This window comes from Colobus angolensis, unplaced genomic scaffold (assembly GCF_000951035.1).
Source record: "Colobus angolensis palliatus isolate OR3802 unplaced genomic scaffold, Cang.pa_1.0 Scaffold44, whole genome shotgun sequence".
Taxonomy (NCBI): domain Eukaryota; kingdom Metazoa; phylum Chordata; class Mammalia; order Primates; family Cercopithecidae; genus Colobus; species Colobus angolensis.
Window position 1 is genome coordinate 6805269 of NW_012117821.1, and position 22465 is coordinate 6827733.

Sequence of the window (22465 nt, forward strand, 5' to 3'; positions counted from 1 at the left end):
CCAGCCTGGGCGACAGAGCGAGACTCCGTCTCAAAAAAAAAAAAAGAAAAAAGAAATTTCTTCCATCAGATACCCTAAAGCATCTCTCTCAAGTTCACAGTTCCACAGATCTCTAGAGCAGGGGCAAAATGCCACCAGTCTCTGTGCTAAAATATAGAAAGAGTTAGCTTTGCTCCAGCTCCCAACAAGTTCCTCATTTCCATCTGAGACTTCCTCAGCCTGGAATTTATTGCCCATGTCACTATCAACATTTTTGTCAAAGCCATTCAACAAGTCTCTAGGAAGTTCTAAACTTTGCCACATTGTTCTGTCGTCTTCTGAGCCCTCCAAACTGTTCTAACATCTGTCTGTTACCCAGTTCCAAAGTTGCTTCCACATTTTCAGGTATCTTTTCAGCAATGCCCCACTCTACTGGTACCAATTTACTGTATTAGTTTGTTTTCACGGCTGATAAAGACATACCTGAGACGGGGCAGTTTACAAAAGAAAGAGGTTTAGGCCAGGTGCGGTGGCTCATCCCAGCACTTTGAGAGGCTCAAGTGGGTGGATCACCGGAGGTCAGGAGTTCGAGACCTGCCTGGCTAACATGGTGAAACCCCGTCTCTACTAAAAATACAAAATTAGCTGGGTGTGGTGGTATGCACCTGTAATGCCAGCTACTTAGGAGGCAGGAGAGTCACTTGAACCTGGGAGGTGGAGGTTGCAGTGAGCCGAGATCGTGCCACTGCACTCCGGCCTGGGTAAAAAGAGTAAAACTCCATCTCCAAAAAAAAAAGAAGTTAATGAACTTAGTGGCCCCACAATCAAGGTGGAAGGTGAAAGGCGAAAGGCATGTCTCACATGGCAGCAGACAAGAGAAGAGAGCTTGTGCAGGGAAATTCCCCTTTTTAAAACCATCAGATCTTGTGAGAGTTATTCACTATCACAAGAACAGCACAGGAAGGACATGCCCCTGTGATTCAGTTACTTCCCACTGGGTCCCTCCCACAACACGTGGAAATTCAAGATGAGATTTGGGTGGGGACGTAGCCAAGCCATATCATATATTACGTACTCCTTTTTGTCTGCCTTATTTTGCTCAGCATGTTTTTGTGATTCATTCACATTGTTGTCTACCAGTAAGTAGTTTATTCTTTTTTTAACTCTTGACATAATTTTTTTTTATTATTTTAAAATTACTTTAGACCGCGGCTGGGCATGGTGGCTCATGCCTGTAATCCCAGCACTTTGGGAGGCTGAGGTGGGCAGATCACGAAGTCAGGAGATTGAGACCATCTTGGCTAACATGGTGAAACCGTCTCTGCTAAAAAAAAGTACAAAAAATTAGCTGGGCATGGTGGTGGGCGCCTGTAGTCCCAGCTCCTTGGGAGGCTGAGGCAGGAGAATGGCGTGAACCCGGGAGGCAGAGCTTGCAGTGAGCCGAGATCGCACCACTGCACTCCAGCGTGGGTGACAGAGTGAGACTCCATCTCAGAAAAAAAAAAAAAAAAAAATTACTTTAGACCTACAGAAGAGCTACAAAAATAATTTAGAGAGTTCTCCTTTCCTCTCTCCTATGGTAACATCTTGCTTGACCATAGTACAATTATAAAAACTGAGAAATTAACATTAGTACAGTATTATTAGTTGAACTACGGACTTTGTTTTTCATCAGTTTTTCCACTAATATTGTCTTTTTATTCTAGGATCCAGTGCCGAATCACATATTGCATGCAGTTGTCTTATCTCCTTAGTCTCTTCTAATCTGTGATTGTTCCTAAGTCTTCTCTTTCATTGCTTTGACACTTTTTTTTTTTTTTGAGACGAAGTTTTGCTCCTGTTTCCCAGGATCGAGTGCAGTAGCTCAATCTCAGCTCACTGCAACCTCCACCTCCCAGGTTCAAGCAATTCTCCTGCCTCAGCCTCCCAAATAGCTGGGATTACAGGCATGCGTCACCACGCCCAGCTAATTTCTTGTATTTAGTAGAGACAGGGTTTCATCATGTTGATCAGGCTGGTCTCAAACTCCTGACTTCAGGTGATCCACCCGCCTCAGCCTCCCAAAGTGCTGGGATTATAGGCGTGAGCCACCATGCCCGGCCAACACTTTTTTAAAAAATAAGAATTTTTTTTCTCTTTTGAGACAATGTCTCACTCTGTTGCCCAGGCTGGAGTGCAGTGGTGCAATCATGGTTCACTGCAGCCTTAACCTCCCAGGCTTAGGTGATCCTCCCATTTCAGCCTACCAAGTAGCTGGAGATACAGGTGCAAGCCACCATGCCCAGATAACTTTTTTATTTTTCAGTAGTGACAGGATTTCACCATGTCACTCAGACTGGTCTGGAACTCCTGGGCTCAAGCGATCCACCTGCCTTGGCCTCCCAAAGTGCTGAAGCTACAGGTGTTGTGAGCCACTGCACCTGGCCTTGCTTTGAGACTTGTAAAGAGTACTGGCTAGGTATTTTGTAGAGTGTTCCACAATGTGGGTTTGTCTGCTTTGTGATTCATAGAAAGCACCTTCTAGCTGTGTCCTCACATGGTGGAAGTGCTAAGGGGTCTCTCTTAGGCCTCTTTTATAAGGGCACTAATCCCATTCACAAGTGCTCCACCTTTATAAAAGAGGGCACCAATCACTTCCCAGAGGCCTCACTTCCTGACACCATCATATTGATGATTAGATTTCAACATATGAACTTTGAAGGACACAAATATTGAGACCATAGAATGAACTATAAAACTATCTGTCTAGCATAATCTGTGAATTGGCTATTCTGGCAAACAGTGTTTTGAGTGATATATAATTACCTTACAGCATAGATAGATTACTAGTTTTCAGAGTTAGAATGTAGTGAAATTCTTATAATACAGTGATCCTAGGATTGATGCTTCTAAAGTGTCTGCATATGACATCACATGTCAAACATAACATCTCAAAGTCATGTTTTGGAATGGTGTGTTCATTGAGAGGTGGTTATTGGCTCATGATCCTTATCACACTGTAAATTTGCCTAAATTTGTTCTGAGGAAACAGCTACATAGGGTTACCTCAAAGTTCTTTTTTCTTGTTTTCAGATGTGGGAAATACATATGACTTCTTTTTGGAAAGGATGAGGGGTGGGATTTAATCTTGGCAAATTGAGATATTTTCATAAGGAAACTCTGTTTTTGGTCTTCCTGAAGATGGCCACAGAAGACCTTCTTTGGGCAGAGGGGTTTTATTTTGATTTTTCAGCTTTTTCATGGTTCCTATTAGTAGGTAAGAAAATGATGTTTTGAGAATCCTGTTGTTTATGTTAAATGCAAATATTTAAAACTTTGATGTTACTAATGAATGAGGAAGAGGGTAACTGAAGCAAAAATACATATGTGGACTGTAGGAATGTTAAGCCATATATATAATAATTCTAAACTTGTAATTTTTCAAAAGTTAATGATACAATGACCTTTGGTAAAGGTGTTACTGGGGGCTGTGGGGGAGTTGGTTGTTGGGAGTTTGTTGAGAGTTGAGAGTAGTTTGTTAAAAAGAGAAATTGATGGCCTTTCTTGTATTAAAATGTTTCTTATTTTGCTTACAGTTTGGTAGTCATTTATTTCCCCAATGAAGTATGTCACATAGTGTTCAGTAACATAATCCATTCTGATGGGAGCTTCATTATCTTCATCTCATCTAAATGCTGGCCTAATACCAAAAGTATTTTTCAGAGAAGATTCCTTTGTCACCAATTATCCCCATAATTGAAGCCAGCTATGTATTAGTTTATTTGCAAGATTTCTATGTAAGACTAACATTTGTATATAGAACAGCAACAAAATATGTAAAAATCTTGTTTATTGACACAAGTAATTTTGCCTGGTTGTCTTTTTTTTTTTCTCGCTGTGTCGCCCGGACTGGAGTGCAATGGCCGGATCTCAGCTCACTGCAAGCTCCGCCTCCTGGGTTTCGGCCATTCTCCTGCCTCAGCCTCCCGAGTAGCTGGGACTACAGGCGCCCGCCACCTCGCCCGGCTAGTTTTTGTATTTTTAGTAGAGACGGGGTTTCACCGTGATAGCCAGGATGGTCTCGATCTCCTGACCTCGTGATCCGCCTGTCTCGGCCTCCCAAAGTGCTGGGATTACAGGCTTGAGCCACCGCACCCGGCCTTGCCTGGTTGTCTTGAACCTAAATCAGTATTAATCCTGAATCTGCTACCCATAGAATGCCAGTATTTGTGTTTAGCTCCTTATGTCTGTATTATTGTAGATTACCACTTTATTTCTCTAATGAGATTATGTACATTAATTATGCTTTAACTACAGTTGACCCTTGAATAATACAGGAGTTAAAGGCACTGACTCCCATGCAATCGAAAACCCTTAACTCTTCCACATTTAACTACTAATAGCCTATTTTTGACCAAATACTTATTGATAACATAAACAGGCAGTTGACACATATTTTGTATATTGTATATATTATATACGATATTTTTACAAAAAATTAGCCACAAAAATTGTTAAGAAAATCATAAGGAAGAGAAAATACATTTACTATTCATCAAGTGGAAGTGGGTCATCATAAAGGTCTTCATTCTCATTATCTTCATGTTGAGTAGGTTGAGGAGGAAGAGGAAGAGACGGTGCTGGTCTTGCTGTCTCAGGGGCAGCAGAGGCAAAGGAGGTGGAGGATATAGGAGAGGAGGCAGGAGAGGTAGGCACACTTTTATTGTAAAAAGTCTGAAGGGCGGGGCATGGTGGCTCATGTCTGTAATCCCAACATTTTGGGAGGCCGAGGCAGGTGGATTGCTTGAAGCCAGGAGTTAGAGAACAGCCTAGGGAACCTAATGAGACCCAGTCTCTACAAAAACTTTTCAGAAATTAGCCAGACATCATGGTGTGTGCCTGTAGTTCCAGCTATTCCGGAGACTGAGATGGGAGGATGACTTGAGCCCAGGAGTTTGAGATTTCAGTGAGCTGTGGTCATGGCACTGCACTTCCCCCTGGGTAATACATCAAGACCTTGTCTCCAAAAAAATAAAAATAAAAAATTCGCATATAAGTTGACCTGTGCAGTTCAAACCCGCATTATTCAAGTCAACTGTAGTTTGTCTATCGAGTACAGATGAGTTTATAAATGAAAGTCATGTTTAGAATCTAGATAGTACTGAACCATATGTATTAGCTTTACCACTGGCCAAGAGTGGACTGTTTTTTGTTTGTTTGTTTGTTTGTTAGTTTTTTAGACAGAGTCTCACTCTGTCCCCCAGGCTGCAGTGCAGTGGTGTGATCTCTGCTCACTGCAACCTCCGCCTTCCGGGTTCAAGCGATTCTTCTGCCTCAGTCTCCTGAGTAGCTGGGACTACAAGCATGCATCACCATGCCCTGTTAATTTTTGTATCTTTTGTAGAGATGGGGTTTCACCATATTGGCCAGGCTGGTCTCTAACTCTTGACCTTGTGATCCGCCTGCCTTGGCCTCCCAAAGTGCTGGGATTACAGATGTGAGCCACCACACCCGGCTAACTATGTTTTATATAAAAAGTACCCATCAGGTGTATTTACAATTCCTCTTTCACACCAAGTTACTTTAGTGGCATTCTTTGCACATGATATGTATCAGGATTTGGCCCTTTGCATTTTGACTTCCTCTGCAGATACGTGTTTTTCTTTTCCCTTTTTTTGAGGCCTCTTTCTCCCTTAATTAGAGCTGTTGTGTGCTCTAGTTTCGTATTGTATTAAGTTGCTCTCATGTATATACTTTCTATACCCCAGAGTTTTCATTTGTGGTCCTTACTTGAGCACACAGTCTTGTTAGCCTTTTTGTGGTTATGTGACCCACACAGATGGGTCAGGCGAACCCCAGGACCAAACAAACTAAAAAAGATCTTGAAAGCCAATCTAAGATTAGGTCTTTGGACTTGGGAGAGAGCAAGAAAGTTGTTTTTAATCAAACTATGCCCTCTCCACAAAATGAAGGGACTAATCTATACTGTTTCTGAATTTTGTTTGTTTGGTTTTATTTGCATAGACAGCTGCTAAAAATGTTGTGTTGCTGAATTTGTTGTTACCAACAGTGGACAACAGAGTGAAAATAGAAAACAGAATTGGTATTTTTCAGGCTGTTCAGTGCTTGTTTTTTTTCAAATGGCTAATAGGCACGAACAGACTAGTCATTTCTATTAGTATTGTTAGTTAGTTTTATAATATTAAATCCAGAAATCTAGTTCTGAGACTTCAAATGAGAAATTATTTTCCAAGTAAATGAGTGACATAAAGTCTTTAACATTACCTCCTCATGGTTACAGATCAGCATCTGACAGACTGCTAATCTGCAAAATGTGGTTTCTTCAAGAAGCAAAATGCTAGCCAGCAGCTGTTAAGTGAGCGTAATCTGAGTGTAAGAAGTCCTTTTTTTTTTTTTCTTTTCATCATCTTTCCACGCCGCCACAATGGTGCACATGAATGACTTGGCTGATGCCCTCAAGAGCATCAACAGTGCCGAAAAGAGAGGCAAACGCCAGGTTCTTATGAGGCTGTGCTCCAAAGTCATTGTCCGGTTTTTTTTACTGTGATGATGAAGCATGGTTACATTGGCGAATTGAAATCATTGATGATCACAGAGCTAGGAAAATTGTTGTGAACCTCACAGGCAGGCTAAACAAGTGCGGAGGGATGGATGAGCCCCAGATTTGATGTGCAACTCAAAGATCTGGAAAAATGGTAGAATAATCTGCTTCCATCCCACCAGTTTGGTTTCATTGTACTAACGATCTCAGCTGATACCATAGACCATGAAGAAGCAAGACGAAAACGCACAGGAGGGAAAATCCTAGGATTCTTTTTCTAGAGACATACATATTTATAAATGAAATGCCTCATGGAAAAAAAGTGATTTTTTTTAAAAGGCAGAATAATTCTCTTTCTGTTAAATTATATTAAATATATTAAATATAATTACATTAAATTTAATTATTGTATTATTAAGTTACATATTATATATTAAATATAAGTCCCATACATTCCAACTAGTCTTACTGTTATCCTTACTCTAGAGGTTATGTGGTTGGAGGGAAAAACCTCAGAGTGTGGTAGATCTGGGTTGGATCCCAGTTCTGCCTTGTACTAGCTCTTGACCACCAGCATGTTAACCTATGTCTCAGTTTCTTCATTTAATTTTTTAAAAGGCGGGGGGATGTGGTAGGGTTACACTTTTGGTGTAAGGTTTAAATGCAATAGTGTACATAAAATGACTAGTGCAGTGATTAGTGTACTCTTTGGTGATACCAAGGTATTAATACACTGAAACTTGAGCTGAAAGGGAAAAAAATCTGAGGAATAAGGAGAAAGATACCAATATTGACCTTATTTACACTTCTATATATTACAGAAAAACCTGGCATGCTTGGTAGATGGCAGTGGAATGTTTAATGCTCTGTTGTGTGTGTGTAAGTATTGCAAATGATCATGAACTTAATAGAAGTTAAAGCTCTTTCCTGAGCAGCTCTTAATGACAGGGTATTTTGGCAACAGAGCATGTTTCCATGAGCATGTTTACCAGTGTGCTGAAGGAAATAGATTTTGGACAACAAGTCCTTCTTTAAATTAAAAAAAATATTTCTTTATGACAGAGGTATCATTAATATGATTCTAATAGATGCAAGGAGAGTTACTTGCCTTTTTGAAACAATCAGAAAGTTAGAAATAGTTAACTTTTGTGATTGCACAAAAGACTAAATGTGGTAAATTTCATGAAGTTAAGACAAAAAAATTATACATGTAGAATTATTAAATTTCCAGAAGTCTTAACCCCAAGGAAGACTACAGCAACATACTGGTAGGGAGTAGGGGGATGAGTTGTTAATATGTATTTAAGCCCTTCAGAAATATAGGTTTAGGATTATGAAAATGTAGTATTTCTAACTTGACTCATTTGGGAAATCATAATGACTCCCCCCCCCCATTACGAAGGCTTGAGTTTTTTGGCTCTCTTGTGAATCTTGTGCTTGGAAATCTGGAAGGAGGTACATTCCAGTTTTTTTTTCCAGCTCCAGCACTTTAGATTCTGTGTCATTTCAGTAAATCCAGCAATAAGCTCCTTATTTCTGTTATCATTTCAGAATCAGTGGATACCATGGCTAGTGTCCACTCCTTCTCTTTTCTCTGAGAAATTTTCAGGAGGATAAGATTGAACATTTGTTGAACATGTACTAGAAAATTTACTTTATGTACAACGTACCTTTTAATCCTCACCACAGCCTGCTGAGGTAGGGATTACTAGCAACATTGTACAAAAATGAGGCTAGGCATGATTGCTCACAGGGGTAATCCTAGTGCTTTGGGAGGCTGGAGAGCCCTTGAGCCCAGGAGTTGAAGATCCATCTGTGCAACATAGTGAGACCTCATCTCTACAAAATAAATAAAGAGTAGCAGGGTGTGGTACAGCATACCACCATGGCACATGTTTAGCTGTGTAACAAACCTGCACATACTGCATGTGTACCCTGGAACTTAGAAAAAAAAAAAGAAAAAAAAAAAAGATTAGCTGTGTGTGGTAGTGCACGCCTGTAGTCCCAGCTACTTGGGAAGCAGAGGGAGGAGGATGGTGTTAGCCAAGGAGTTTGAGGTTTTGGTGAGTTGTGATTGCGCCTGTACCCTAGACTATAGAGCGAGACCCTGTCTCAAACAAACAAAAAGTCAAAAAATCAAAAAGGCTACTAAGTCTACAGATAAAATGACTTACATATAGTCTAAGGGAAAGAAATGTCTTTCCTTCCCATCTTAAGTTCATGGCTGTAGCCCCTATAACAAAAGACAGATCAGTGAGAGAAAAGCATACAGATTAATTTAATGTAAGTTTTTTGGGACACGGGAGCCTTCATAAGGAAATGAGGACCTGAAGAAATGAGTAAACCTGTGTATTTTCTGTGACAGGACTGATAAAGAAGTGGACAGTTGTAGAGAAGTATGATTGGACAAAAGGGGGTATGATCTAATGGTAATAAACTGAGAGGAATTTAGTAAGCTCTGTTCATTCAGATTCTTTGCTGCGTCCCTAGGTCTTCAGAGGTAAGGCAGTTCCTTTCCTCCTGGTGTAAGGAGGATACCTCAAATGAGAGTAGTATGACCTGCTTTAGGGGAAGGTGAGAAAAGTTCTTCCTAGCTTTTTTTTTTTTTTTTTTTTGAGACGGAATCTTGCTCTCGCCCAGGGTGGAGTACAGTGGCGCTATCTCAGCTCACTGCAAGCTCTGCCTTCCGGGTTCACGCCATTCTCCTGCCTCAGCCTCCCGAGTAGCTGGTACTACAGGCGCCCGCCACCATGGCCGGCTAATTGTTTGTATTTTTAGTTGAGACGTGGTTTCACCGTGTTAGCCAGTATGGTCTCGATCTCCTGACCTCGTGATCCGGCTGCCTCAGCCTCCCAAAGTGCTAGGATTACAGGCGTGAGCCACCGCGCCAGGCCAGTTCTTCCTAGATTTTATGACTTGCTTTAGGGAAGAAGTGGGGTGGTGAGAGTGACCTTCTTGCTTCTGTTTTCTTGAATACCAAGGTACCATATTTTGGGTTCAAATGTCCTAAACCCTGTCAATAACTAGCAACTGATTTGTTAAAACTCATAACTGGAATTTAAACTCAGGTCAGTTTCCATTTCTCATGCTGCTCCCAGCTTTCAGAACAAATTATCCAGTAACTCTAGATGAGATATCAATAAGAGATAACAACCTGTAAACAAAAGAGATCATCCTTAATTTCCCCCCCCCAAATGAAAACCCTGCCTAGGGCAAAACTGCATCTTTCTTTTGCAGTTGAATTGTAATCTTCATCTTTAGAACACATAGTTAAAACATAGTTTCTCTTTTGCTTAATTTTTAGAAATAATCTTAAAGCTTCATTAAGTCTCAGGATTACTGTATAAGTACTGTATTAGAAATGTTGTTAGAATTATTATTATTATTATTATTTTGAGACAGAGTCTTGCCCCGTCACCTAGGCAGGAATGCAGTGTGGTGATCTCAGTTCACTACAACCTCCTCCTCCCGGATTCAAGCGATTCTCGCACCTCAGTCTCCCAAGTAGCTGGGATTACAGGCGTCCACCACCATGCTTGACTAATTTTTGTATTTTTAGTAGAGACGGGGTCGGCCAGGCTGGTCCAGGCTGGTCTTGAACTCCTGACCTCAGGTAATCTGTCCTCCTCAGCCTCCCAAAGTGCTGGGATTACAGGCTTGAGCCATCGTGCCCCACCAAGAATTCTAAAATTAAACAGTGCATTTTTTTTCTCTATTAAAAAATCTTAGGGGGATTGGAAATATATTTTAGGTTCCTCTCTTTTGAATTTTTCTGCCCTCCCCTCCTTTCTAGGCCATATTATTAGCCTCTGGGGAGTTATCCCAAACCTAAGCACTTGGCATTAACAAACCTAAAGTGTGGGAATGGTGACTGAATAAAGCTGTTAAGAGTACCAGGGAAGAAATTAAGAGAAAGTGGCTCGTGGTGTCAGTAAATCAGAGCATTATCTTGCTACTAGCAGAGGCATCTCAGGACCTTTGATCCCTGCCCTCTTGAACATAGTAGATGCACTCTGATCTTGTTTTATTGTTATTGGAATGGACTCAACTCACTTGACATTTAAGTGAACATTTTTTAGATGGTGTGTTTACTTGGACTAGAGTCCAGGGCACTCATCATGTTTCTGTCAGCGATTGTATATCCTCACCAAACTTACTGGCATTGGAGGTGCTTAAATGGGTGAGAAAAACAATTTAAAGTAAGAAATATTATGCAGTATTGGTGTATTGTCACTACAGACATCTCAAGTCCAGCATTTAAAAAATTTATGGTAAAATATATAGAATATAAAATTACCATTTTAAACTATTTTCAAATATACAATTCAGTGGCACTAAGCACATTCACAAAGTTGCACAATGCTCACCACTATCCATTTCCAGAACTTTTTCATCATCCCAAACAGAAACTCCATACCCATTAAGCAATAACTCCCCATTCCCTCCACCCCTCAGTCACTAGTAACCTCTAATTTATTTTCTGTCTCTATGAATTTGTGTATTCTAGATATTTCATAAAAGTTAAATTGTACAATATTTGTTTTATGTCTGGCTTATTTCTTTTAGCATAATATTTTTCAAATCTGTCCATGTTATAGCATGTATTACCTTTTGAGACTGAATAATATTCTATTGTAGGTATATACCACATTTTGTTTATCTGTTCATCTGCTGATGGACATTGGGATTGTCTCCACCTTTTGGCTGTTATGAATAGGCTACTGTGAACACTGGTATTTAAGCATCTGTTTGAGTTCCTGCTTCCTGCTTTCAGTTCTTTTGGGTATATACCCAGGAATAGGAATTGCTGGATCGTAATGTAAGTCTATGTTTAGCTGTTTGAAGAACTGCCAAACTGTTTTCCACAGTGGCTGTAACATCTTACATCCCCACCAGCAATACATGAATGAGAGTTCCAATTTCTTCACATCTTGGCAATACTTATTTTCAGGTTTCTTGTTGTTGTTTGATAATACTTATCCTACTGGGTGTGAAGTTAAGGTATCTTATTATGGTTTTGATTTAATGTTTCTTTAATGGCTGGTGATATTAAGCATCATTTCATGTGTTTAGTCATTTATATAACTTCTTTGGAGAAATGTCAGTTTTTAAAAATTAGGTTTTTTAAATAACTGGAGTTACATATTCTGCATATTAATCTTTATATATTCTGGATATTAATCCCTCATCAGATACATGATTTGCAAATATTGTCTCTCATTCTGTGGGTTTTCTTTTCCCTCTCTTGATCATGCCTTTTGAAGCACAGAAGTTTTTAATTTTGAAGTCCAGTTTATCTGTTTTTTTCTGCTGTTGCCGGTGCTTTTGCTGTCATAGCTGTTAAATCATTCCCAAATCCAATATAAGGAAGATTTTCTGCCATGTTTTCTACTAAGAGTTTTATAGTTTTAACTCCTATATTTAGGTCTCTGATCCATTTTGAGTTTACTTCTTTTCTTTTCTTTCTTTTTTTTTTTTGAGACAGGGTCTCACTCTGTCATCCAGGCTGGAGTGCAGTGATGCGATCTCAGCTCATTGCAACCTCCACCTCCCAGGCTCAAGTGATTCTCCCATTTCAGCCTCCCAAGTAGCAGGGACTACAGGCTCGTGCCATCATGCCTGGCTGATTTTTTAATTTTTTTGTAGAAACGGGGTTTCACCATGTTGCCCAGGCTGGTTGCTAATTCCTGGACTCAAGCAGTCCACCAGTCTTAGCCTCCCAAAGTGCTGGGATTACAGGCATAAGACTGCAACTGGCCACGCCTTTTTTTTGTTTAATGAAACCAATGACAAGGTCAAGGTCGGTGTTTGTGCTTTAGCATTTCTTCTTAAAGGAAGATGAAACTCTTCGTAATAGTGATGAATTAAGATGGAAGATTAGCTGAGTTGAACTTACTATGGATAGTATGTAAACCGGTTGCATCTATTTGAAGTTCTTACTGTGACGAGTGGTCTCTAAGGAATGTATTTGTTGAAAAGTCTTTGGTACAAACTAAGAAAAGTAACCTTTATCAAAAAGACCAAATAAATTCTCATTGTCCTAGTTCATGAAATAATACTCAGGGCATGCTCTTCACAACTTGGAAAATGTAGAACTTGCGCGTTACCTCACCCTACTGGCTTCCATACTACACGTGCAAGAGATATTTGTGTGAGAGAATGAGCACTTCTAAGTCAGTGAAAGCTACCAACCTATATATACCCTCTGACTTTTTTTTCTTGGAGACAAAAATTTGCTCTTGTTGCCCAGGCTGAAGTGCAGTGGCGCGATCTCAGCTCACCTCAACCTCCGCCTCCTGGATTCAAACGATTCTCCTGCCTCAGCCTTCTGAGTAGCTGGGATTACAGGCATGTGCCACCATGCCCGGCTAATTTTGTATTTTTAGTAGAGATGGGGTTTCTCCATGTTGGTCAGGCTGGTCTCGAACTCCCGACCTCAGGTGATCCACCCATCTCAGCTTCCCAAAGTGCTGGGATTACAGGCATAAGCCACCACGCCTGGCCCTCTGACTTATTCTTGAGAGATTTATCGGTTTGTGAATGGATCAAAAGCATACAATTGAAGATTAAAGAACAGAAAAATAGGTGTAGTTTGACTTAAGAATGCATTCATGATCTCCCTTAGTGATCTTTTTTCTTAAGAGTTTTTGGACTCTTGGCCGGGCGCGGTGGCTCAAGCCTGTAATCCCAGCACTTTGGGAGGCCGAGACGGGCGGATCACGAGGTCAGGAGATCGAGACCATCCTGGCTAATACGGTGAAACCCCGTCTCTACTAAAAAAAAATACAAAAAACTAGCCGGGCGAGGTGGCGGGCGCCTGTAGTTCCAGCTACTTGGGAGGCTGAGGCAGGAGAATGGCATAAACCCTGGAGGCGGAGCTTGCAGTGAGCTGAGTTCCGGCCACTGCACTCCAGCCTGGGCTACAGAGTGAGACTCTGCCTCAAAAAAAAAAAAAGAATTTTTGGACTCTTGCCCTCCCCCACAAACAGGGTAGAGTAAGAGAATAAGCTGAGTATTTAAACGGAGAAACTAGGGTAACAGATAAAAAGAAAAAAAAAATCCCTTTCCAAAAAGAGATGATCCCATAAAAAAAAAAGATAACTGTGGTTAATAAAATTATTAATAAAAATAAATTAGAAAACATTCATAAAACTAAACAAAGTAAAAATCTAATCAGAATATATTATGAGGACCCAACCCCTAAAGGAGATTTGTGAAGATGAAATGTGATAATTTTGTCCATCTCTACAAAAAAATGCAAAAATTAGTTGAGCGTGGTGCACGTCTATAATCCAAGCTACTCTGGAGGCTGAGGCGGGAGAATTGCTTGATCCTGGGAGGCGGAGGTTGCAGTGAGCCGAGATTGTGCCACTGCACTCCAGCCCGGGCTACAGAATGAGACCTATCCAAAAAAAAGGGAAAAGAAATGTGATAATTTCATGCTAGATTCATTGAATTGTATCAGCGTTATGATTAGCATAAACGAACTTGACAAAGCCTATGGTGAATAGATTTGCATAGCTGGTAGGTTCATTCTTTATAGTTTTAACTATGAAGCAATAAACGATTAATAGACTATAGACTACTGTTATATAGGATTTATACTTCACTTTTTTTCCAAAAGGCATTTGAAGTGACTTGCAAAATTAAGCACATACAAAATGGGGCAAAGGACTAATTTTTTAAAATAAAGCACATAAGAAAATATGCTTCCAAATAGATGTTATCCTTCATATAGTTACCTTATTAAGGAAAACTTACTCCAATATTGCTTGCTTAGACATTTTAGGAATTCTTTTGGAATTGTTTTCAGAGCCAGCTTATAAACTCAAAACCTGCTTTATTGTTTTACATAGTCATACTTTTTTTAAAACCCAGCTCGTTTTCCCCATTTATTCGTTAGTTGCTCCAAATAACCCTCACCTCCAATTAAATTCATCACCTGTTGAGGAACAAACATGTGCTACCAGGGAGGATGTCTAGAATAATGTGCTGTAGACTCTAAAAGTAATTTTAAAATAAGAATTCTCAATGTTTTGAGTAGTGGTTGCAATACTAGAATAAATACATAATTGCTTCTGGATAAATACAATTGCTCCTGCATATTGTTTGTTGTTGTTGTTGTTTTGGGACAGGTTCTTGCTCTGTCACCCAGGCTGCAGCACAGTGGTGCAATTGTAGTTTACTATAACCTTGAACTGCTTGGCTCAAGTGATCCTCTTACCTCAAACTCCTGAATAGCAAGGACTATAGGTGTATGCCACCATAGCTGGCTAATTTTTAGATTTTTTATAGAGACAGGGCCTTGCTATGTTGCCGAGTTAGATCTTGAACTGCTGGGCTCAAGCAGTCCTCCTACCCCAGCCCCCAAAAGTGCTGAGACTATTGATGTGAGCCATCACGCCCAGTCTGGGAGTGATTGTTTTGAATGGGTGAAGGCTCATTTCGATGTGTAAGTTCTATTATGTTTGTTTTTAACAGACATTATTAGTCATATCTCATAATACAGTTTATTTTCATTTCAGAATTCCATTTTTGTTTCTGTTATTTTGAGATAATTGTCTTTTAGAGAGAGAGCTTAATTTGGAGCAAATCCATTATTGTTAGGTAAAAATACTTGTTATTTGTAGTTTGTTTCTTTAACTGAACTAAGCTTTATTTAAACTAAGCTACTTTTGGTGTCATCCCTTATTTAAAAATTTTCTCGGCCGGGCGCGGTGGCTCAAGCCTGTAATCCCAGCACTTTGGGAGGCCGAGACGGACGGATCACGAGGTCAGGAGATCGAGACCATCCTGGCCTACACGGTGAAACCCCGTCTCTACTAAAAAATACGAAAAAAACTAGCCGGGCGAGATGGCGGGCGCCTGTAGTCCCAGCTACTCGGGAGGCTGAGGCAGGAGAATGGCGTAAACCCGGGAGGCGGAGCTTGCAGTGAGCCGAGACTGCGCCACTGCACTCCAGCCTGGGTGTCAGAGCGAGACTCTGTCTCAAAAAAAAAAAAAAAAAATTTTCTCAGTGGTTACACTGTTTTATTTTCTTTAGCTCAGTATACTACCTATCTCTTGCTCTGATTTCCTAAGAATATTAATACCTGATAATAATAACCAGCACTATCTGGTTAAAAGAACAATGCTGTTGGTAGAACAGGTTTTCTCATTAAGACTGTAATATTGACAACATAGTATAGTTCTGTATATATATAGTATATATAGTATAATTCTGTATGTGCGATACATAATACTTGTGTACACTTCTGCTATTTAAAATGTTTTATGAAAGAACAATTTTAAAACTTTCTGATTTGATAAAATTTATTAAGTTTGGTGAGAATAAATTAGGGAAGATGGATGAAACAAGAATCCAAAATAGCAAAAGTTGTTAAAGCTGTGTGATGTGTTTAAAGCAGCTCATTACATATTTCCTCTACTTTTGTGTGTATGAGTAAAAATATCCTTAATATTAAATTTAAAAATAATGTGGCAGAAACAAAAAAATACCAATAAAGTGTTTTTTTTTTTTTAAAGAGGCATTTAAATGTTAAGGTCCTTTAGTCTTTTCATTTCCATTTGAGATATTATAGTCCTTGTTATTTTAGCTGCTTCTTTTTCTTAAACTTCAGAATTTCTTATAGTACCTTCCTCAGGAAATAAAGTACTATTTCTACAGTCAGGCAGTGCTTTTGAGGTGGTCCCTCCATGTTAGGAAATAATTTAAAAGAAATAATACTCCAGTGCATTATCTTACTTGTAGATGAAAGCCTTTGTATTCGTTGAGATAAACATGCTCAATACTATTATTTTTAGACATATATTACATATGAAATATATGGCATATTTTTGGTGTATATTACTTTTTAGACAGTTTTTTAATATATGAGTCTATACTTAGTTTCCAAGCTTTGATTCCCTTAGTTTCCAAGCTTTGATTCCTTTTATGTCAAGTCTGTATCCCAGTTAAAGTTTTCACTAATATGAAATTAATCTCTCTGAATTGCAATAACACTTGGTTTGTTTCTAGATTAAGAAATGTAAAAGATTGCTTAATAAAACCCATTTCATCTCCATTACATGGTAAGTGATAGAATCAATTACTAGTGTTTATGATCTTTACTTTTTATTGCCAATTATAAAAGCATTCAAATGTAGGCCGTATTTTTTGTGTGTGAATGTCATGTAATAATATTAGTGGCATCAGTGAAATTATTAAGATGATTTTTTCACTCCCAGCATCCAGGCTATTTTCTTTTTTTTTTGGAGACAGAGTCTTACTCTGTCACCCAGGCTGGAGGGCAGTGGCATAATCGCGACTCATTGCAACCGCTGCCTCCTGGGTTCAAGCAATTCTCCTCCTCAGCCTTCGAAGTAGCTGGGACTACAGATGCACACTGGCATGCCCGGATGATTTTTTTTGTATTTTAGTAGAGATGGGGTTTCACTGTGTTGCCCAGGCTGGTCTCGAACTCCTGAGCTCATGCAGTCTACCTGCCTCAGCCTCCCAAAGTGCTGGGGTTATAGGCGTGAGCCACCGCGCCTGGCCAAAGGCTATTTTCAACATGACTAAACTTGTTTTCAACATAGTTCTAACATAATAGCTACCTTTGATTCATTATCTCCTTTCTGCTTACACATTCTCTGGATGTTTGTTTTATCATGCAGGTAATAGCCAATGAGAAAAGGACAAATGATAATGGAATCAAGTTGTGTAGCAAAGATTTAGGTTAAACCTTATGAATAAGACACTATAATACTGTAGTGGATTACCTAAGCAGATCATGAGGACGTTGTGATTCTGTCATTGGGAACATTTGTTCTGTTTTGATAATCAAGTGAAGAAATCAGATTCAGACGATTATAGGGGTCCACATCAAGTGACCACATAGAGGTTCTTTTATTTTCTGTTTTTAATCCACTTCCTCAGTTTTTTCCTTGGGATGAATAGACTGACATTACCCAGAATACTTTGTTATTAAAGAATGAATTTATTTCCATCTAGATTTCCAATTCATTAAGTACCTAAATTCTGTTCATTTCCTTAAGACTTTTTGAAGAAGATAGTCAAACATTTCAATTAAATAGGATAGATAATGTATGTGGAAGTATATGACCTAAAGTATAGGCTGGGGGTGCACACTGTGTTGGCCCATGGACCCAACTTAGACCACAGACCATAGTTTGGCTGAAAGAGTTTTTGTTTGTTTAATTGGGTCGGTATTTTTATTTTTATTTATTTATTTATTTATTTTTGAGACAGAGTCTTGCTCTGTCACCCCGGCTGGAGTGCAGTGGTGCGATCTCAGCTCACTGCAACCTCCGCCTCCTGGGTTCCAGTGATTCAGGCACGTGCCACCACGACAGGTGTGCGCCACCACGACGTGTGTGCGCCACCACACCCAGCTAATTTTTTTTTTTTTTGTATTTTTTAGTAGAGACAGGGTTTCACCATATTGGCCAGGCTGGTCTTGAACTCCTTACCTCGTGATCCACTCGCCTTAGCCTCCCAAAGTGCTGGGATTACAGGTGTGAGCCACCATGCTGGCCTAATTGGGTCAGTATTACACAATTGAGAGATTACAGGTAAAAGTCTAGGTTGGCTGTTACCACACAATTGGCAACATTTGGCTCCCATTCCCACAGGGAAGTCAACTACACTTGAGTAGCCACTTTCTTCTCTAGACAAGATGTGCACCCTCATGTATCCCACTTCACACATTAATTCACTTGCCTAGTCTTGACATAGATGTTTGTAATATATTAGCTGAATCTGAATTTCAGAGAGTTGTCAGGTAAACTTTATAGTACCTTGAGAAATTGGTTATAAAAATGAGTTATCTGTATAAGCCTGAATAAATCATACATAAATCATGCTTAGTTTCTAAGAAGACTTCCTGGGCTGGATTGATTGGCCCCCTTTTTTGTCCCTCTATACTTTCTTAGTCATTTGATTAGTCTTACTGATCTCCTAAAATTTATTATAAATATCTAAGTGTATATCCCTTGTAATATGCCATGAGCTATGAGCTCCTTCAAGGCCCAGGATCATACATTATTTTGTTTTTTGTTCTCAGCTTCTAGTACCTGGTACACAGTAGGTATCCAAATGTTTGTTAAATTCCTCTAACTTTAGTACAGGCATTTGAGTGCTGTGGTCTGTTTATTTTTGGAAAAAAATATATATTAGCTATTTCTGTTTTTGTATTACAAGCAGCTCCTTTGGTTAAAGATGATTTTTAAAAGTTATCTCAATAATTTTCAATTTTTCTGTCTTAAATTGAAAACAGTACTGAAAATACAAGATCTTTGTAAGTATACAGATTCTCAGATGGAATATTTTTGAATTAGGCATTTTTTTCATTTTATTTAAAAATATTCTTCTAATCTTAATATTTTTAAAACAAATAACTCTTAATTACCATTTAATTTTGCATTTGCTTGCAATAAACTGAAATTGGCGGTCACTCAAACTCCACTTACTTTACTTATTTACACATCTAGTCATTTGGGAGTGTGTTTTACTTTGTATTACTAGAAGTATTGCCATGATATCTAGCTGTTTTAAGTAAATTAAAAATAAGGCCATTTTAGGAAATTTGCTTTGAAAATTTAGAAAGATATGAAAATATCTTTTTTAGGTCATTTGTGATCTCTTAGGTTACAGATAGAATTTTTGCCTGTGTCTATTTAATGTGTAGGATTTTCATATAGTTTTGGAAAATGGAAAAAAGTCCTCGAGCATTTGTTTATATGATAATTGGAAAGATCTCACTTAAAATTTTCTCAGAGAAAAATGTGCGTTATCACCTTTTCTAGTTAGAGGCCTAGAGAACCAACATTATGTAACCTACAGCTAAATAGATGAGCATGTTGATGTTGATCATACTTATAATGTAAAAGCAAATGACTATTCTTGGGTGGTTGGGTTGCATTTTTGGTTTTCATTGTGATTGCTGGTAGTGTTGTAATGCTTTTAGGACTTTTAGACATTACATCTGGTCATTTCTGCTCTTTGGTTGAGTACCCCAAAAATCTAAGAATTGGAGGAGCCCAGTTACATGTTTTCAAAAACCTAAATGTCTCTAGGGAAAATGACTCCCTATAAAGTTAAACATAATGCATATCTTTAAAGTGTCAGTATACTTAATGGATTATGTATCTTCAACTCAGTTATTTTACTGGACTGGGTAGTTTCTTTTAACTTTATAGAGTATATATTGGCTTACTAAGGGCAGATTTCCACTGACAATCAAAATTTAAAAATTTCCTTCCATTCCAAATTTAGATATCTGGTTAGATTTTTAGCAGTGTGCAGTTGATTGTAGTCATCTTGATAATGATGACTAGAATCTTGATAATGACTAACCTAGTAGTTAGGTATAGGTAGACTCAGCTAAAATGGGTACTTGGAAGCAAGGTGAGGCCACTCTGGTTTGTTTTTATATCCTTTATTCAGTCTGTTTCACTACCCATAGTTTAATTTTAAACACCGTTTCCCAGCTGCATTCAGTTTCTATCGTGTTAGCCTGAAATGTGCTAGAGAAAATAAACTAAGACCAGTAGACTTATTTTTCTGTTTGTCTTTCGACTTAACATTTTAGGATCAGACTTGGCTTGCATTCCAGACTCAGGGTGCCAGAAAAGTAAATAATACACAATAATACTTAGGCTTATCTTCAATACTCTTGTTTTGTTATGGCCAATTAGGCTAATTTTAGTGATGGTCAGAGGCTTCTAAATTGGAGGGCAGTAGTAACTCCTGTAATACCAGTTTCCAAATGGTATCTCTCTGTTCCAGCCCATCACAACAGTTTTAAAACCAGCTTTTGTTTTTGTTTTTGTTTTGTTTTGTTGCTTTGTTTTGTTTTTTAACAGGAGAGCCAGTGTAACTCCTTCAAGACTGGAGTGACACACACTGCATCTGCATCTGCCTCATGTGAGTTCTCATTTTGGCAGCAGCACTCTGCTAGGCTGGAACCTCTGTAGAGGTTTGCCCTTTATTTTTCTAACTCTATAAATTACTACATAGTGTGTCTTGGTGGCAATGGTAAAAAAGTGCATGAGAATTCCAAACTTCCCTGCGGAAAGTCTTCTGCTCATTCCAAAGGGACTACGTCCTTTAACATATATTCTATCTTGTATGAACAGCATCTACTCAAAACAGAGCCCACAACTTTCATCCCGAAAACAGTTATTTTTTGAAGAACTGTTTTTTTCCTTGCAGATTATGGAGTAAAGAATATCTTCAAATGCTCTCAGTAACTTCAACTTCCAAAGTGTTGGTTGTTTTCTTTATAGTCTAATTATGTAACCTGAGAACACTGTGTGCTGTCCTAGTGGCTGAAGCAGTCCTCCTTTTTGGACTCCAGCCCTTAAAATAGCTTCTTCCTTTGTCTTCCTATATTGAGTAACTAGGTAGGCCAGAGTACCTTCTGGGAGAAGAAATAAGCAGATAATGTGTGAAGTTATGTTTACTCTAAGCTATTGCCTGGGTTTTGGAACCACAGAAAGTCAATTGTGAGAGTTGAGCCTGAAGCTGTGCATCATTTACATGCCACAGTTGTGGGAGAGAAATTGAAATTAGAGCCTTTGCAGCTGTAGAGAGAGGCATAAAACTCTCAGTCTGAGGAGATACATATGGTTTCCCATAAATATCTGAGGCTGACTTTGTAGAGCCTGGTTGATTAAAAAAGGAATTTTATTTTTTGTATTTTATTTTTATTTTCAAAGGAATGGCGGTACTTAGCTTCAGGAATTTTTGCCACCAGGTCACAGCAAATAGGTTTATCACTAGGGACACTTAGAATAAAACATCTAAATTCATGCTCTGTGTGGCTGCGATTCTGCTTCTCCAACCTTGGTTGTACTATATAGCAGATAATTTAATGACCAGGGAGTTTGTGTTGCTGAAATGATTTTCTGGGACGCTTATGAGAAAATGTCAATAGCTTGTAGGTATTACTGATTAATATAGAGCTTGATGAAATAGTGTTGTCTGGGCAGAACTTGGACTCTCTTTACTAAATCCATTCCCACTTGTGAGTAGAGCAGTTTATTTTGGACTAGTTGAAAAAAATTGGAGGGAGAAGTGTATGTTTCAACACCCAAGCTTAAGTTTTGATGGCTTATGTAATCTAGAAATTCATTTTTTGCAGTGGTAGTATATATACCCTATCACAAAGAGCTTTTGTTTGTTTGTTTGTTTTTTGAGATGAAGTCTTGCTCTGTCGCCCAGGCCGGAGTGCAGTGGTGCAATCTTGGATCACTGCAGCCTCCACCTCCTGGGTTCAAGGATTTTTCCTGCCTCAGCCTCCCAAGTAGCTGGGAATGCAGGTGCGAGCCACAATGCCCGGCTAATTTTTGTGTTTTTAGTAGAGATGGGGTTTCACCATATTGGCCAGGGTGGTCTCAATCTCCTCACCTCAAGTGATCCGCCTGCCTCAGCCTCCCAAAGTGCTGGGATTACAGGCGTGAGTCACCACTCCTGGCCTTACAAAGAGCTTTTGGATGAGACTCAAAGAGACCTAAATTTTGGCTTCAGCTGATGTTTGTACTTGCTATGTAACTTCATGTCAGCAAATGGTGAAGATATATCATATTTTTAGGAAGTACTCTGAGCTCATTGAGAAAAGGGAAATTTAAAGTATTTCCATACGTGGAATTTCTAGAAAGTCACTTCAGTTGAACACTCGGGAAATTCTGCCCTGCAAATAAATATAATGTGGCATGTATAGTGTTTTTATTTTCTGCTATTCTAGGATTTGTGCTGTCAAAATGGGGATTTCAGACTTTTTTCTCCCCTGTATTGTTTTTCACTGAAAATTCTGAATACATTAATTTCAGTTTCAAATCCAAATTGTCTCATAGACATAGGTTTTACTCACTGGTTACTGCATTGCTCTATAATTACCTGATCATCTAGCTGGAGAAAATTGCTGATTTAGGGGTGAGTGT

At 39.0% G+C, this 22465-nt stretch overlaps 1 protein-coding gene, 1 long non-coding RNA gene and 1 pseudogene across 4 annotated transcripts in view; all 3 read left to right on the forward strand.

Annotated features, from left to right (window-relative positions):
- NT5C2 (5'-nucleotidase, cytosolic II) overlaps window positions 1–22465 on the forward strand; it is a 94592-nt gene that overhangs the window by 49066 nt on the left and 23061 nt on the right. The window lies entirely within an intron of this gene.
- Window positions 6401–6801, forward strand: LOC105522764 (annotated as a pseudogene).
- On the forward strand, window positions 12171–13936 carry LOC105522763. Its single transcript, XR_001003497.1, has 2 exons — window positions 12171–12776; window positions 13883–13936. It is a non-coding gene; the product is annotated as an uncharacterized LOC105522763 (long non-coding RNA).